Consider the following 8,467-nt stretch of genomic DNA (forward strand, 5'->3'; position numbering starts at 1 on the left):
GAGAAGAGAGAGAGAGAGAGAGAGAGAGAGAGAGAGAGAGAGAGAGAGAGAGAGAGAGAGGAGAGAGAGAGAGAGAGAGAGAGAGAAAGAGAGAGAGAGAGAGAAAGAGAGAGAAAGAGAAAAGAGAGAGAGAGCGAGAGAGAGAGAGAGAGAGAGAGAGAGAGAGAGAGAGAGAGAGAGAGAGAGAGAGAGGTGAAAATGTGACAAGGATAATAACAGGTATTGGAGGTGAACTGAATCCATCATTTGTGACGTACGTTTGTTTTCCCCTCTCTCACCTGGTGATGATGGCCAGGTGGGGTGGAGCCATGCAGCCGCCATGAAGAGGACCACGTTCTCGTGCCTCGTCTGTCTGTAGTTCATCACCTCCTTCTTAAAAAGCTTCAGGTGGTCCTGGTTGTTGCCATGCCTAGTTAGCTAGCGTTAGCTAACGCTAGTTAGCCTTTAGCTAAACTACTAGCCGACATGGCTAGCCCGACTGAACCACACGTTAGCACTCGCTAGTTAGCCTTTAGCTAAGCTACTAGCCGACATGGCTAGCCCGACTGAACCACACGTTAGCACTCGATAGCTAGCGTTAGCTAACGCTAGTTAGCCTTTAGCTAAGCTACTAGCCGACATGGCTATCCCGACTGAACCACACGTTAGCACTCGATATTATAACATAGCTAAAGCTAACTAGCTGTCCCTGCCTTTAGCTAAGCCGACATGGCTAGCCTGACTGAACTTTCTAACATGCAACAACTTTCATCTTCAGTCCATCTGCCGAACGACCGTCCTCTTTATCTTGGCTGGCATAACCTCCAATGCTGCACGCGCGAAATAGTCAGATGCAGCTGACGCACGCCGGCCGACTGTACACATGTAACCCCTCTCTTCGTTGAAACCAATAGTATATCTGCTGCAGAGCCTCAGAGCTCCAATAGTGTATCTGCAGAGCCGCAGAGCCAGGAACAAGTCAGACACATTCTACAAACGTGTCTAATGTGAAATATATAAGCTATAAGCAAAACTAGATTTTAGGTCTGTGATGAAAAGGGCCTTGCGGGAAGGGGGGCCTCGAAAAAATAAAAATAAAAAAAGATAATACATTTTTTTTTTAAATAATTTTTTTGTGCGAGGCCCCCCTTCCCGCGAGGCCCTGTGCGACCGCACTGCTCGCACCCCCCCTGAGGCGGCCCTGCATATTGGTATACAGTATTATACAATATTTTAATATATTATTATTCTACATGGCTGCAGCTAAACTCATGCATGACATATATTGATTTCCTTCCAGATTATGGCTCCTTTAAGTTTCTTTTTGAAACTGTCGTTGTGATCCTATTCCAATATGTTATGGCTCTATACATTGCAGTTTTCTTGATAGCATTGGTTTTAGGCAGAGGTAGGGTAAAGCGATTACTGTGATGGAAAGGTCGGTCAGGGGGAGGATTTGGCCGGCAGGTGGAGCAATTCTGTTTTGCTTAGGTTCAGTTTGAGGTGGTTGGTCGTGATCCAGGCAGAGATGTCGGACAGACAGGCCGCGATCCGCTCAGAGACGTGGATATCTGCATATATTGATATGTTGTCGAATTACAGTTGTGTCTCCCCCACTTGCGCTAATGCCACCAAGTGCAAGTCAAATGGGCACAATGAGAATTGATCAAATAATGTGTTTTCCCTCCTGCAGATGGGCATTCACACACCCCCATGTTGACAGAGGCCCCATCTGCACCGAAAGATGCACATTTTCTCATCCACCCTCCATCCTCCCCTGGGCAAAGTACATGGTATTGCGCAAAATACCACTCCCGACTCAGGCTGCAGTAGTTCCGTCAATCTAGATCCGATCTTGAAAATGATTGTGGATCATTGTAACTAATGAGTGTGGCTTTCCAACGATACCCCACATGGGGATCTAAATAAAAAAACAAAAAACACGAAGAAACACGAAAACAGGAAGAGCAAAACAGCCGAATGAATTGAAGTCTATGAGAAAACTGAGTTTCTTTGTACACAGTTTACCAAAATCACTCCTAATCTCTCATTTCTGAATGGATCTTTATGAAATTTGGATATGTACTACATACGGCTTCAGGCTATGGCTCCGTCTGGATTTGTAAGCGATACCACCTTCTGGGGAAATACTACCTCTGGACTACTAATTACTACAGAAAAACTTGAGTAACAACTCAAGTTCAGACCTATGTTACTCTATTACTTTAGCACTAAAAGTGATTTTCTTCTGGAATCGGGAACTTCAGAATGTCTTCTATCAGAAGAGACCAGGCTCATGCATGTGCTATAAGTATAAAGTATGTTGTTTTGGTTTGCAAAAAAAGTATGTAGTCCTCAAGTTCAAGTTAAAAAATTGCCACTTTTCTGCCCGCTTGTTGTAAAGACAACCCATTTCAATAAAAGCAATATTTATTTGACAGGAGCAAAACTATTTACAGAACACTGGCCCTCAACTGTATTTTCACACAAATACATTGAACACAAATAAATTGAGGAATTTGTTTTGAAATAATAATGGTGGAAACCATGTCACAATAATCACAGAACAATTCTTATAGGCAATTTCTATGTGGACCAGCATCTCAGGAGTTCCATATCGCTCTGGAGAAAATGGTCAGGCAGCACTGGTGAAATAAGGTACATAGTACAACTACTTTTCAAAAGTAAGTATAAAACATGTATTTTCTCTCTCTTTTTTCTCTTTCTTCCTTCTGTTGCATTTTCTTTAGAATTTCAACATAGAGGCGGTTAGGTGGCGTAGCGGAGATTGTGTTCGTCACCAACCCCGGAGCTGCGAATCCAGCTCACAGCTCCGGGGTTGTCACCAGCTTGGCTGGCCGCTCACACTAATACAATTGGCAGTATTAGAGGGTGGGAGAAGCTGGCGGGGTGGGTCCGGGTCGTTGTAAACAGCGACTCCTACAGTTCGGTCGGGGCGCCTGCTAAGCGCGGATAGGACTTGAGTGGGATAGTGTGATCCTTCCACACGCTACGCCCTCTCAATGAGAATCCGCGCTGCCAGGTGAAAAGAAGCGGTTGATTGGCTGGACGTGTGTCGGAGGAAGCACGTGATAGCCTCCACTCTCCCAGATGATCTGACTGTGGGGGGTAAGTGTGCAGCGACCAGGAAGCGTGTACCACTTCCGCAACGGATTTGATTTCCGGGGTTGGCCTGATTGGCCGCGACGGCCACGTGACACGCCGTGGCACGCCCCCGCGGCAGCCGCAGCGGCAAGCGCGCTATTGCTGGAGTTCACTTCGCCTTTCACATCGCTGCCTGTCAGGAACCGGTGTAATAATATTGTCGCGTTGGCGAAAGCAGGATGAGAGACTGTAGATTTCGCTGTGTATCATTTAATCATTTAACATTTGAAAGGCATACATTGTTGTCATACAGAAGTACAGAATACTTTTATCCAAAATGCTTCTTACTGTTACACTGTTAGAGACTGTGCTAGACAAATTAATGACTAATTCGGTAATAGCGTAACTAATAACGTTAGTAAGCACTGCTTATATGCTTATTATGTCTGCGGGGTACAGTAAACGTTTCTCCCGGTACATTCTGAAGAGCACACCGCTGTATGTTGGAGAACCAGCGGTCTTCCGCTCCTCCTCACTCGAGTGAGAGCACTGTGTGACGCGAGCAGGAAGGAGGAGATGGGAGTCCTTCCAATCGGAATATGTTGTTTCTTTACACATATGTTGGATTATGAATATGTCTTTATAGCTATGCTGCCAGGCTGGTCCACGACCCTCCGTGCTGCGATCACCAGCGGGGAGAATATGCTCTCTGGTGACGGTCTTATTGGGGCTTATGCCGAGAAGCAGTAACACAACATTGCAACTGTTGTGTTACTGCTTTCTGACCGAATTAGTCATTCATTTGTAGCTATAAAGACATATTCATAATCCAACATATGTGTAAAGAAACAACATATTCCGATTGGAAGGACTCCCATCTCCTCCTTCCTGCTCGTGTCACACAGTGCTCTCACTCGAGTGAGGAGGAGCGGAAGACCGCTGGTTCTCCAACATACAGCGGTGTGCTCTTCAGAATGTACCGGGAGAAACGTTTACTGTACCCCGCAGACATAATAAGCATATAAGCAGTGCTTACTAACGTTATTAGTTACGCTATTTCTGACCGAATTTGTCTAGCACATTCTCTAACAGTGTAACAGTAAGAAGCATTTTGGATAAAAGTATTCTGTACTTCTGTATGACAACAATGTATGCCTTTCAAATGTTAAATGATAAATGATTAAATGATACACAGCGAAATCTACGCTCTCTCATCCTGCTATCGCCAACGGCTGCGGCTGCCGCGGGGCGTGTCACGTGGCCGTCGCGGCCAATCAGGCCAACCCCGGAAATCAAATCCGTTGCGGAAGTGGTACACGCGACCAGGAAGGGGATTGGGAATTGGCATACGACTAACATTGGGATGGGAGAACATCTGAGGAAAATGGAGGGGGAAAAAGATAAAAAAAATTATAATAATTTCAACATAGAATCCCTAAAAAAAAAACGAAATGATACCACTTGGTAGACCATTGCAGAAAAAACAAAACCACAAAACTGTTGCGAATGGGGGTAGTGTGGAGAGGAGAGAGAACCCAATAAGCGACCTTGGGTTCTATGAAAGGCGCTATATAAATTTGATCTATTATTATTATTATTATTATTATTATTAATACGGCGGACAATGACTAATGAATGGAGGAAACGGAGACGGCAGTTGCTCTTCTCAGATACTGGGATCTATTTATTAGAGAATAACTGGAGCATGAATAATAATACCGGGACAAACAAAACAAAGGGCAACGCGGCGCTGGCACAACATACAAAACGAGAAAACGAGAAAACAAAGATGCACAAAACGGAATACTAAGCTTACTTAATGACTCAAAACAAAGACAGCAAGGCATGGGAGAAGACAGGAGACAACACCCAGGAACTGGAGGAAGCACGGAGGGATGACGCCACACATGAAGTGGGAACAGGACACACTAATATACACAGACTAATTACAATTGAAAACACCTGGCAGGCCAGTCTAAAACACAGAAACAATTAACACCAACTAAACACAAAAGCAATCTCACAAACACAAAACCAAAACAGGGGAACCACATCACACAAGGTAAGGGAAGGTCAACAACACACACAATGAAATTACACTACTCAAACAATTAATTACATTAAGCACATTTGTGAGAACAGACTAAATGGACGCCTGCACCGTCTGATGGTGCCCACTAGAGTGCGCCATGAGACCACTGACAGGATGTCTTTCTTATCATAACAGGCCCACAAAGGGCTGGGCCTGGGGTCATTACACAAAACAATACCTTTCCTGTGTAACAGGTATTTTCTTCTTTCTTACTGTACTTTCTAGGTTCAACCAGGATTTACTTTAGTTTGATTTTGATTTGATATTTTTTATTTTCGTGTCTTACATACAGATGTATGCCCAGCCCATATGGGCTTACAAGACACATAACAATAAGTATATAATAATATACTTTACCAATTACTTAACACATTACATATAGACCAAGATGGCCATAAGAAAATACAAGAAAATACAATAAAACGTAATATAACACAAGCTGTACTCAATGTAAATAAACAGAAAAACAAGATGAATTCAAATACAATTATATAGGATACAGTGTGTTTTGTCTCAAGTGCCATGCTTTCTCCAAAAATCCTGCAAAACCGAAGATGTCCTCCACAAAAAAACAACTCAACATACAACTATCAGACTGCCAAAACAAATCCGGATTTACAATTTGAATTTTCTCAAATAAAGCCCTCCTCAAAGCGGTGTACAAAGGGCAATAAAAAACAAAATGATATTCATCCTCCACCACTCCCAGATCACACAGAACACACAACGCTCCTCCTCAGGTTTACCCTGGAATCTACCCACTTCCACAGCCAATGGCAGGGTGCCAGACCTCAACTGGGCACACAGAGACCTCCGTCTTCTCTTTAAGTTTAACATTACATAAGGTTCAGTAAAATACTCATTTTTAATTGCAACATATTTTCTAAGTTTAGGTTTTTTCCAAATCTCCACCTTCCACTTATCCTGATGGATTGTTAATAATTTTGTTTTAATTATGTGAACCTTACACTGCAGATTGTTCATAAAAATCATACTCAAGTCAGTAGAAGAAAAAATCATGGACATCTCTCTTGACCAGGGATGACCGTGTGCTCTGTCCCAATTAAAAATCTTTTTTGTCACCCTGCCATTTGGCAGCTGTACCAGGCGGTTCCATAACCTCACCATTTCACCTTTTTGCTTGACCAAGCAAGAGTCCCACCCCATGTCTCCTTCTATAGCCCCTTTTGGTGTGTATTTATGGACTCCTAAAAAGTATCTTATGGCCTGGTTCTGGATCGCATTACATTCAGGTGCATCATCAAAACCCCATACTCCAGCAGCATAAAATAAAACAGAACCCACCATTGAATCAAATAATTGTGTAAATGTTGAAAACCCAAGGTCAGTGCACACTTTCATTTTACTCAACACACCCCCTATCGCCCTTCCTGCTGACTCAGACATTATTTTCCTTCCTTCTATGAAGCTCATGTACTCATTAAAGGTGAAACCAAGATATTTATAAGAATGTGTGTAAATCAGGGGCGTTGGTCCAAATTGAAACTTATGGCTACTCTGCTGTTCATGTTTTTTCCTGAAGTGCATAATCTGTGTTTTTTCACTGTTAATCGCAAGTCTCCATTTCATGCACCAGGAACTCATAATATTCAACATGTTTTGTAAATTTGCTTCATTTTCTGCAAACAGAACAATATCATCAGCGTACAATAAAATACTTAGGATTATATTATCTATTGGAATACCAAGATTGGCTTGCTTGATTTCTTGCGCCAGGTCATTAACATAAAGGGCGAATAAAGTAGGAGAAAGCACATCTCCCTGTTTTACACCGAATGGGGTGGGGAACCAGCCGGTCCTAACATCATTCAGCTGCAGACAGGCAGATGGGGCCTTATACAGTTATTACTTATTAGTTATGTTTTCCTATTTTGGGAGTTATTATTTTAAATGTTGAAGTTGCTAATTAACATAACCATGTGTATCTCATAATATTGAGGTCATTTGTACTATTTATTAAGTCGATTGCGGTACTTGGACTGCCTGTGGAGGACCTGGCTGAATCCCTGCTCAACAAGATATGTTGTTGGGAAAGCAAAACGCAGCAGCCTGGTCTTCTCCCAGAGAGCTGGGTAACGTTGGGCATATTTGAGCCACATGCTGCTCAAAGAGAACCTTAAGGGTTTTTACTACAAATTCCAATTTGAAATGATATGATCAGATTTTTTATCCACAGTGGTATCATTGCACAGAGATAGCAGAATAGGCAAAATATGCATAAATTATCTAACAAGGAGCAAGGAGAGGCAACTGTACAGACCACTGCCCTATAGACAGGCATTTTTGATTAGCAAAAAAGTAGGAAAGCTTTCTACATTGGTGCTTGTTAATATATCTGAGGCAGATAAGTTAGTTCAGCCCGAAGCACCTGAGCTCTGCATAAAAAACAATGAAATTCAGAGAAAAAGCCTCGGCTTTAGCCTCTTAACAGGCGCCCCCAAAAGTGGCCATTTTAGTTTTCGTTTTTGAGGACTGCATACTTTTTTTGCAAACCAAAATACTATACTTTATCATTATAACACATGCATGAGGCTGGTCTCTTCTAAAAGATAACATTCTAAAGTTTCTGATACAATTAAAGATTAACTTTGAGTGCTAATAAAATAGAGTAACACAGGTCTGAACTTTAGTTGAACTTGAACTTGTGTACTCACGTTTTTCTGTAGTAGTTGCAATATCCAAAAGTGTTATGGTTTGTAACCGACCCCAATCGCACAACACAAGACAGGTATGAGAGTAAGCCAAGAACAGGGCATTTATTGAATACAAACAAAAAGCGGCACTGTCCCTTTAAGGGAGAACACAAAACACTGGAAACAAGAATTAGGGAAAAATTGGCACTGTGCCTTTAAGAGGCGAGCAGGCTAAGGGGCTAAGGCTAAAGGACAGGGCCAGGGCAAAGGACAGGGCAGGAACAGGGGCACTGGAGAGGGGAACAGGGACAGAGGCCCGGGGAGGCGGGCTGGAGACAGGGACAGAGAAAACAGGGTTAAGGCCTTGGACACACCTCTGCTGCTTACAGGGATGGAGTAGGAGCGCGCAGGCTAGACGTCTGGAGTGGAGCGCGTCGGCTTGAAGAGCGCGCCGGCTCGGGGTCTGGAGTGGGGCGCGTCGGCTTGAAGAGCGCGCCGGCTAGACGTCTGGAGTGGGACACTGGAAAACCTCCCGTAGAGAATTAGAGAGCGCATCGGGTGTGTCCCACTCCAGGCAAACGGCGACAGGTGGCGATGGCTGGCACCTCGTCTCACGCCGGAGAAGAACCAGCATACA

The sequence above is a fragment of the Notolepis coatsorum genome (assembly GCF_963971535.1).
Source record: "Notolepis coatsorum genome assembly, chromosome: 6".
NCBI lineage: Eukaryota > Metazoa > Chordata > Actinopteri > Aulopiformes > Paralepididae > Notolepis > Notolepis coatsorum.